The sequence below is a fragment of the Thalia democratica genome, unplaced genomic scaffold, assembly GCF_965202585.1.
Source record: "Thalia democratica unplaced genomic scaffold, ktThaDemo2.hap1.1 HAP1_SCAFFOLD_1346, whole genome shotgun sequence".
Lineage (NCBI taxonomy): Eukaryota > Metazoa > Chordata > Thaliacea > Salpida > Salpidae > Thalia > Thalia democratica.
In genome coordinates, this window is record NW_028140221.1 from 7501 (window position 1) to 17500 (window position 10000).

At 31.5% G+C, this 10000-nt stretch overlaps 5 non-coding genes across 5 annotated transcripts in view; all 5 read left to right on the top strand.

Moving 5' to 3' along the window:
* The first annotated feature begins 1101 nt into the window (after positions 1 to 1101).
* On the top strand, positions 1102 to 1220 carry LOC145848336 (5S ribosomal RNA). The gene has a single exon (XR_014371891.1). It is a non-coding gene; the product is annotated as a 5S ribosomal RNA (ribosomal RNA).
* Positions 1221 to 3860: 2640 nt separating this feature from the next.
* LOC145848345 (5S ribosomal RNA) lies at positions 3861 to 3979 on the top strand. Its single transcript, XR_014371900.1, has one exon. It is a non-coding gene; the product is annotated as a 5S ribosomal RNA (ribosomal RNA).
* A 3650-nt stretch (positions 3980 to 7629) lies between these two features.
* LOC145848342 (small subunit ribosomal RNA) lies at positions 7630 to 9437 on the top strand. Its single transcript, XR_014371897.1, has one exon. It is a non-coding gene; the product is annotated as a small subunit ribosomal RNA (ribosomal RNA).
* Positions 9438 to 9619: 182 nt separating this feature from the next.
* Positions 9620 to 9772, top strand: LOC145848337 (5.8S ribosomal RNA). Its single transcript, XR_014371892.1, has one exon. It is a non-coding gene; the product is annotated as a 5.8S ribosomal RNA (ribosomal RNA).
* A 222-nt stretch (positions 9773 to 9994) lies between these two features.
* LOC145848346 (large subunit ribosomal RNA) overlaps positions 9995 to 10000 on the top strand; it is a 3631-nt gene continuing 3625 nt past the window's right edge. The window contains exon 1 of the ribosomal RNA XR_014371901.1: positions 9995 to 10000. This exon is cut by the window's right edge and continues 3625 nt beyond it. This is a non-coding gene — a ribosomal RNA (large subunit ribosomal RNA).

Below are 10000 nucleotides of genomic sequence, written 5' to 3' on the forward strand. Positions count from 1 at the left end.
TGCTTCAAATGGGCTGAAAAATTTTTTACGGGGTCTCTGGACCAAACAAAAACGATCTGTCGAGTCAGAATTCCGAAAATCGAAAATTCCCGAAATTTCTGTACTTAAGAGGCGGGGCGCCCACTATCGACAAAAGTGTGCCAAAACCCACAAACGTTGTGTTACGCGCGCTAAGATAAATACAAGCCTGATTGCTGAAAATGTATTCTATTTGAATAAGGTAAGTATCAACACCAAGGAAGTAATTCCTTTATTATAAACTCATACTCTGACATTGCGCTAATATTGCTCGTGAATTGTTATTTAGTTTAAAAATATAATTTATATTACTTTTATTTTATTTTAATTCTATATAATAACTATTTTATATTTTTATTAAAAAATTTCTTGTTTAGTTTCTAAGCAACCACAGTTACGTTTATATGTTTAATTCTATTGTATTCTATATTTATCGATAATTTAATAAATGTTTTAAAAGACTATTCTGGTTTTCCACGCTCTCTTCAAAAATGTGAGTTCTTTTAATTCTTCCGCTTAATTATTCATTTTAAAGTAAAACAACTAGTTATACATATTATTATATTATAATGTATGTGTATTATATACTATTATTTTATAACATAAACATAGTTGAGTTATTGAATTAAACGTCAAATATTTTATTACCTAAAATTAAGTTAATCGTAAAATCTGATGTAGTATGAGATATTCTTTAGAAACTAACTATAAATATTCTTGAAGTAAAACAATACCATCTATAAATAGAACAATGAGAAATAGTAAAACAAACTAAACACAACATGTTTATTTTAACAATATTTTTTATTTAGTTTAATCACTTAATAAACTTTACTTCTAATTATCATAGTATTTAATATAGAATATAGTTAACAATCTTTTAAACAAAGTCTTAAATAAAGTTACAGGGAGTAATTGTAATTAAAACACCAAAAAAAATAGGTTTTAATAAAAAAAATACTTACATCAAGTTAAAACTTTATAAGGATTAATTTTAAAATATCAAATTGATTGTAAATCAAGTGCAAATAGGTTTTTTAAACAAACCGAAGGGTTTATAAAGGCTTGTAAACGCTCTCAAACGCCTACGACCATACCACACTGAGCACACCCCATCTCGTCCGATCTGGGAAGTTAAGCAGTGTCGGGCGTGGTTAGTACTTAGATGGGTGACCGCTTGGGAATACCACGTGCCGTAGGCTTTTGCTTTTTGAATTCATCTTTTTTGTACTATTTTTCTTTCTGACCTATTTATACTTATTACTCGTTTATTTACATTTCTTTAACGCTTAAAAGAAAAGTAAATTCTAGTTATTAGCAAATAAAACTCAAGCCAATCAGATAACGTTATTTGCTGTTTAAACCAATTAGAGCGCTAAAAAGTGGTTTGACCAGTTTGAGATATCGAAAAAATAATGGCACCATCTTGTAGAGTACAATTTTCTGAGTTGAAATTAATACAATTAGTCTTTTATACTAAAACTTTAAAGTTTTTTTGTCCAAAAACAAATAAAAGCGTGGCTACTTGAAAAATCAAACGAAAATAAATTTTGCACTTTTGTATTGTGAGTCATAATAAGTTATTTACTGTTACCAACAGATACTAGCAAAAGCTTTTTAAAGTTTTGTATTAACTTAATGTATTTGTAATTACTTTTACTTAATAGAAACTATTGAATTACGTTTACTTAGTTTACTTTTGTATGTGTATTAAATATATAGCAATTTTGTTTGAACTTAAATAAGGACTATTAAACTATTAAAAGAAAACTATCAAAGTTTACTAACTCAAAAGCTAAATCTTAGTTTTATTGTTATAAACATTTATGTTGTAATTTACTAATAACTAAATGAGTTTATTTCAAACAAAAAGAATTAAATAATGTTATGTTATGTCAAGCCTACTATATGAGGTATATAGGTATATAAGGTATACAAGCTTATGTTTGAAAATTATAATAATAAAAATAAAAATAAATATTTAGTTGGTAAAATTTGTATGTTTTAATATGCTTTGAAATTAGAGTTAGTATAGAAGTTTTTTTTTAAATATAATAAATATAAATTTAGTAACTGTTAGTTTTATACTTTAATAAAAGAAATATGGTTAACAAGTAAGTTAAAAATGAAAGAAGCATAAAAAAACACACTAATTAACTGCTTATTCAATAGTTTGATTATTTAATTATTTTTCTGTTATATAGTTTAATCGTATTGTATAAAAAATACAGAGGTTTAAAGTAAGTTTGAATAAAAATAAAACAAAACATATAAAATAAGCATTAGTTCAAATACATAGTTTTTTTTTTCTAAGAAAATTTAATTCTTTAATAATAAGTAGTAATTTAAATAAAAAATAATACAAATAAAGTTGTACAATATATATACAATAGTTTGTCAAACTAGGCAAACACTACTAGGCAAAAAACAAACTAGGCAAAAAACCTACAAAGTAGGCCACCACTACAATCCAATGTTCCAACTGGAAATTCAATGAGATCGTTACTGTACTTGTGATGAACGTTGATAATCCCCAAGATTGTAAGTCGAAGGCCTTACCCAACCTAACCAGCGCACTGGTTTTCTTACAACTGAATTAATCAACATTTAATATTGAATATAATCATTATTGATAGATAGAGGAATGTTGACAATCAACAACAGATTGTAGGTCAAAGGCATTACTCGACCCAAGTACCCACAACCTAGATTGAACAACATTTATTAGATAGATTTGTTTATTGATAGATAGAGGAATATTGTCAATCCACAACAGATTGTAAGTCAAAGGCATTACTCGACCCAAGTACCCACAACCTAGATTGAACAACATTTGTTAGATAGATTAGTTAGATAGATAAATAGTACAGTATAATCTCAAAGAATTTGAAGCCCGAACATTGAACGATAGTGGTGTTTCGTGACGACTAGCGGGATTCGATCTCTCAACCTTCTGCTTATGAGTCAGCTGATAAGACCACTGACCCACCGCGCCACGACAAAGATAAAGAAATATTTTGCTATATAAATAGGTTGATTTTTCAGTGAACTTCAAGTGTCAATTTTTCAGTGTCAATTACAGTGAACTTCAAGTAAGATATACAACAGTATATATATTTCCGAGTCTGACTTTGAGTACTTTTTATATATTATTAACAAGATTTTTTAGGAGTAATATCTGTTTAGTTCTTTAATATATCTTTAAAATAATAATATTTTTTAAGGTGTTTAAAACTTTTAGAAGCTGTATGTAATGTCTTTTAGTTTAATAGTTCTTTAAATTAGTAAAAAAAAAATAAGCATGGTTGAGTTATCAAATTAAACAAAATAGAACGTCAAGTATTTAATTACTAAAATTAATTTAATTAAAAAAAAATCTCAGGTAATCTAAAATGTCAGGAATTATTTAAAAATAAATATAAATTTAAAACTTATTATATTGAAAAGATTGATGAATAATACTCTTGAATGTATGAAATGTTTGTATTTGTAATGCAATAACATAAATGGATAGATCAATGACAAATTGTAAACATATTGTATTATTTTATTTTACGATTTTATTTTATTTATTTAATAATTCAATAAACTTTACTTCTACTTGTCCTGGTCTTAGGTAATTTATAGATAACAATAATTTAAACAAACACTTTTGTACAGTTACAATACAGTTTTAGTACAGTTTGGGAGTAACTGTTGATTAAAAAAACAAAAAAAAAGTTAATTCAGGTTAAAATTTTATAAGGAATAATTTTAAAATATCAAATCGATTGTAAATCAAGTGCAAATAGGTTTTTTAAACAAACCGAAGGGTTTATAAAGGCTTGTAAACGCTTTCAAACGCCTACGACCATACCACACTGAGCACACCCCATCTCGTCCGATCTGGGAAGTTAAGCAGTGTCGGGCGTGGTTAGTACTTAGATGGGTGACCGCTTGGGAATACCACGTGCCGTAGGCTTTTGCTTTTTGAATTCATCTTTTTTGTACTATTTTTCTTTCTGACCTATTTATACTTATTACTCGTTTATTTACATTTCTTTAACGCTTAAAAGAAAAGTAAATTCTAGTTATTAGCAAATAAAAACTCAAGCCAATCAGATAACGTTATTTGCTGTTTAAACCAATTAGAGCGCTAAAAAAGTGGTTTGACCAGTTTGAGATATCGAAAAAATAATGGCACCATCTTGTAGAGTACAATTTTCTGAGTTAAAATTAATACAATTAGTCTTTTATACTAAAACTTTAAAGTCTTTTTGTCCACAAACAAATAAAAGCGTGGCTACTTGAAAAATCAAACGAAAATAAATTTTGCACTTTTGTATTGTGAGTCATAATAAGTTATTTACTGTTACCAACAGATACTAGCAAAAGCTTTTTAAAGTTTTGTATTAACTTAATGTATTTGTACTTAGTTTAAATTAATAGAGTTTATTTGGTTTACTTTATTATGTGTATTGAATGTGCTAGTATCTAAAAATAAATACAACTAAAACAAAACAAACAAGGAGAGTACTTGAATAGAACCAACACAATTTACAGACCAGTTGTGTACTAAATTTAAAGAAATTCTGAATAGTGAATATGCAATTATTATTATAAGTTCAAAATTCACTTTAATTTAAATTAATGTATTTTGTAAATTGGTTTTATTTAATAGATAGTAGTGAATTACTTTATTTAATTTACTTTAGTATGTGTTGTATAACTTAATTTAAACCAGAAGCAAAACGGGATTATACTTTCAATAAACTACACAATTTACAGACCAGTTGTGTACTAAATAAAAAGCTATTGTGAATAGTGAATATGCAATTATTATTATAAGTTTATAAGTTCACAGTTTACAAAAGCTTTACAATTTAGTTATTATTTTGTTCATATTTGCATATCTAATTTATGAAAAGTTAGTGTTATGTGTTTTGGCTTTTTAATTTCTTTATTTGTACAACTGTTAGTTTTATATTCTAAAGAAACATTTTTAAATAAATATGTTTAACAAGTAACTTAAAAATAGAAGAAATATATTGTATATATTGAACTATTTATATTTATTCTAGCTATTTGCTTAGTGTATTTATTAATGTGATTATTTTATTTTGTTGTTTGTCTTATAGTTTAATCGTATTGTGTTGAAATATATATAACAAATACAGAGGTTTAAAGTAAGTTTAAATGAAAATAAAATAAGACATATAGTTGAAATATAAGTTTAAAAAAATATTTTTTTTTATTTCTTTGTTTGTTTGATTGTTTGTTTATTATATAATCGCGACGTTTCATTTTATTACTTTTAAGCATACTAAATATAATAATAGGTATAGTTAGAGGAAAAATTCAATTAGTTTCTAATGTAATAAAAAAGTTTATTTCCACAAATAAATAAATACCTGAAAAATCAAATGAAAAATAAATTTCGCACTCTTGTATTGTGAGTCATAATAGGTTATTTACTGTTACCAACAGATACAAGCGAAGGCTTTTTAAAGTTCTTGTATTTGTATTGTTATTTGTACTTAGTTTTATTAAAATGACAGTATTGATGGTTACGTTTATTAAGTATGTTTATTTAACGTTATGTAACTCAAGTAAAACCAGAAGCAAATAAGGAGACTACTTTCAATAAACTACACAATTTACATACCAATTGTATACTAAACTTAAAGCTATTCTATTCTATTTTATTCTTGATAGTTATTTTAAAGTTATTAAATTATACAAATGTATTTTGTAAAGTAGTTTTATAAAGTTACTATAGTTTATTTAACTTACTATAGTATGTGTTATATAACTTTAATTAAACTAGAAGCAAAAAGGGAGACTACTTTAAATAAACTACACAATTTATTGTTATATATAACTCTAATAAAACCAGAAGCAAAAAGGGAGACTACTTTAAATGAACTACACAAATTAAAATTATATTATTATTTATAAATCAATCGTGTTGTGTTTCAAAATAAATTTTTCAAATAATGTTTTACAAGTATTTATCAGTTATTTAGTTTTCTTTTTATAGTTTAGCCGTATTGTTTTATTTATTTGTTATTATCTTTATTTAATTGTTTGCTTATTATATTTATCGCCATGTGCTTAAAAAATAAAACAACTATATAGATTTAAAAAGTAAGTTTAAATAAAAATAAAATGAAACATATAAAATAAGTTTATGATTTTTTTTTCATTATTATTATTTTTATTTCATTGTTTGTTTATTATATCTATCGCGATGTGCTTAAAAAATAAAACAACTATAAAGGTTTAAAAAGTAATTTTAAATAAAGATAAAATGAAACATATAAAATAAGCTTATGTTTGATTTTTTATTTTATTTTTATTTAATTGTTTGCTTATTATATTTATCGCGATGTGCTTAAAAGAATAGAACAAATACAAAGGTTTAAGTTGTAAGTTTTAAATAAAATAAAATGAAACATACAAAATAAGCTTATGATTTATTATTATTATTATTATTATTATTTTTATTTCATTGTTTGTTTATTATATCTATCGCGATGTGCTTAAAAAATAAAACAATTATAAAGGTTTAAAAGGAAGTTTAAATAAAGATAAAATGAAACATATAAAATAAGCTTTTGTTTGATTTTTTTATTTTATTTTTATTTATTTTTATTTAATTGTTTGTTTATTATATTTATCGCGATCTGCTTAAAAAAATAAAACGAGTATTAAGGTTTGAAAGGTAAGTTTAAATAAAAATAAAATGAAACATATAAAATAAGCATATGTTTTTTTTTTTTTTTTTATTATTATTATTATTTTCATTCAATTTTTTGTTTATTATATTTATCGCAATGTGCTTAAAACGATAAAACAAGTATAAAGATTTAAAAAGTAAGTTTAAATAAAAAATAATACAAATAAAGTTTATTTATAATAAACAAACATATTTAAAACATTAAAAAAAGTAGTTTATATATATTATTTTTTATTTATTTCTTTTAAACATATTAAATAAAGTATAAAAAAAGTATTAAAACATTTAAACGTAGCATAAATAAGCTTAAAACATTAAAATAATTGAAAAGAAACAAACAAATTGAAAAAAATCGGCAAAAAAAGTTCAACAGCAACATTTGAGCATCATACACGTATGCATTACTTTACACTAGTGAGAGAGACGTGTTTGTGCGTTCGGTCGACTTGGCGAGAAAGCGGGCTTAAAGCATTACTGTTTAGCACCCGAGGCGCGGCTATTGCAGCGGCGGCGAACGTGCTATGTAAACGCATTGGAGCAGCGTATGAAAAACTACAAGCGTCCAGCGGCGGTAGGCTTATAGCTTTGCGAAGTCGTCGAGACGAGTAGCCGACGCAGGCAGGCACGGCTCGAGGCGGGTAACTGCAGCAGACAGATGGCGTGTTGCTGCTGACGAGTTAACCGGCAGAAGGCAAACGGTTGGTCGGGAGAAAGAACAGTCAGTTGTATAGCTGCATGCTGCAGTCGACGCGGGCTGGCGCTTTAAACAGCAAAAGGCCGGCGCCGACTTTCAGTAACGTTCGCAAGGCTTTTAAGCCGAGTGATAGAAAAGGTCTGTATTTATACAGTAAAAACGCTCAGTCGAGCAACGGGTTTAAACGCCCTCGGATAGTTATCTGGTTGATCCTGCCAGTAGTCATATGCTTGTCTCAAAGATTAAGCCATGCAAGTGTAAGTACGAGCTCACGTACAGTGAAACTGCGAATGGCTCATTAAATCAGTTATGGTTCATTTGATTGTACGCTTTTACATGGATAACTGTGGCAATTCTAGAGCTAATACATGCGTAAAGCGCCGAACTGACGTGAGGCGCGCATTTATCAGACCAAAACTAACCGGCTTTCGGGTCGTTACAATGGTGACTCTGGATAAGCTTGCGGATCGCACGGCCTAGTGCTGGCGACATCTCATTAAAGCAACTGCCCTATCAACTATCGTCGGTACGGTATCGGCCTACCGAGGTTGTAACGGGTGACGGAGAATCAGGGTTCGATTCCGGAGAGGGAGCCTGAGAAACGGCTACCACATCCAAGGAAGGCAGCAGGCGCGCAAATTACCCATTCCCGGCTCGGGGAGGTAGTGACGAAAAATAACAATGCAGACCTCGTACGAGGTCCTGCAATTGGAATGAGTACACTTTAAACTTTTTAACGAGTATCCATTGGAGGGCAAGTCTGGTGCCAGCAGCCGCGGTAATTCCAGCTCCAAAAGTGTATATTTAAGTTGTTGCGGTTGAAAAGCTCGTAGTTGGATATAGGGACGGCGAGGTTGGTCGGTCGAAAGGCTAGCACTGGCCTCGTTGTTCTTGTTGGTCGGTGCCTTCGCGGTGCTCTTAACTGAGTGTTGCGGTGGTCCGGCAAGTTTACCTTGAAAAAATTAGAGTGTTCAAAGCAGGCTTTACGCTTGTATAATGTTGCATGGAATAATGGAATAGGACCTCGGTTCTATTTTGTTGGTTTTCGGAGCACGAGGTAATGATTAATAGGAACGGACGGGGGCATCCGTACTGTGCCGTTAGAGGTGAAATTCTTGGATCGGCGCAAGACGAACGACTGCGAAAGCATTTGCCAAGAATGTTTTCTTTAATCAAGAGCGAAAGTCAGAGGTTCGAAGACGATCAGATACCGTCCTAGTTCTGACCTTAAACGATGCCGACTAGCGATCGGGCAGTGTCGAACTTAAGAACTGTCCGGCAGCTTCCGGGAAACCAAAGTCTTTGGGTTCCGGGGGAAGTATGGTTGCAAAGCTGAAACTTAAAGGAATTGACGGAAGGGCACCACCAGGAGTGGAGCCTGCGGCTTAATTTGACTCAACACGGGAAATCTCACCCGGCCCGGACACAGCGAGGATTGACAGATTGAGAGCTCTTTCTTGATTCTGTGGGTGGTGGTGCATGGCCGTTCTTAGTTGGTGGAGCGATTTGTCTGGTTAATTCCGATAACGAACGAGACTCTTACTTGCTAAATAGCTGCTCGACCCATTGGGTCGGAGACAACTTCTTAGAGGGACTAGTGGCGTTTAGCCACACGAGATTGAGCAATAACAGGTCTGTGATGCCCTTAGATGTTCGGGGCCGCACGCGCGCTACACTGACCGGATCATCGTGTGTTCCCTAGGCCGAAAGGTCCGGGTAATCCGTTGAACCCCGGTCGTGCTAGGGATAGGGACTTGCAATTGTTTCCCTTGAACGAGGAATTCCCAGTAAGCGCGAGTCATTAGCTTGCGTTGATTACGTCCCTGCCCTTTGTACACACCGCCCGTCGCTACTACCGATTGAATGGTTTAGTGAGGTCCTCCGATTGAGCCTGGTACGTGCGGCAACGCACTCGCCGGTGTTCGAAAAGACGATCGAACTTGATCATTTAGAGGAAGTAAAAGTCGTAACAAGGTTTCCGTAGGTGAACCTGCGGAAGGATCATTAACGAATCGAAATTTGATTTCAAGCGACGTCTCTTCTTCGAAGGGACCGAGCCCTGTAACTGTTATAGTTCGGTCGCGTTGCTTCCTGACAGCGGGAGTAATAATTCAGCACGCAAGTGCTGGCGCGGCCGCTTCTTTTTGAACACGATTTTTTGGTTGCATTGAGATTGATTAACACGAGAGATCTCTTAGCGGTGGATCACTCGGCTCGAGCGTCGATGAAGGACGGAGCTAGCTCCGAGAAGTAATGTGAATTGCAGGACACATTGAGCATCGATATTCTGAACGCGTATTGCGGCCTCGGGTAATCCTGGGGCCACGTCCGTCTCAGGGTCTTTAACACACCGATCCTTTCATTAGTTTGAAAGTGCCTGCGACTCGTTTCTGTATTAAGGAGCGTGTCGTCAAAGACAGCTGGTCTGGCGATTTCACAGCTGAAGCGTGAGCAGCCTGCTGGCCTCGGGTGAGGTAGCAACGACGGTAGGTGCTCGAGAATAAGTTAAGTGACTTCAAAAGGCCGACGTACAAAGCGCATGTACTTTTATAGTACATCACTTTTGACCT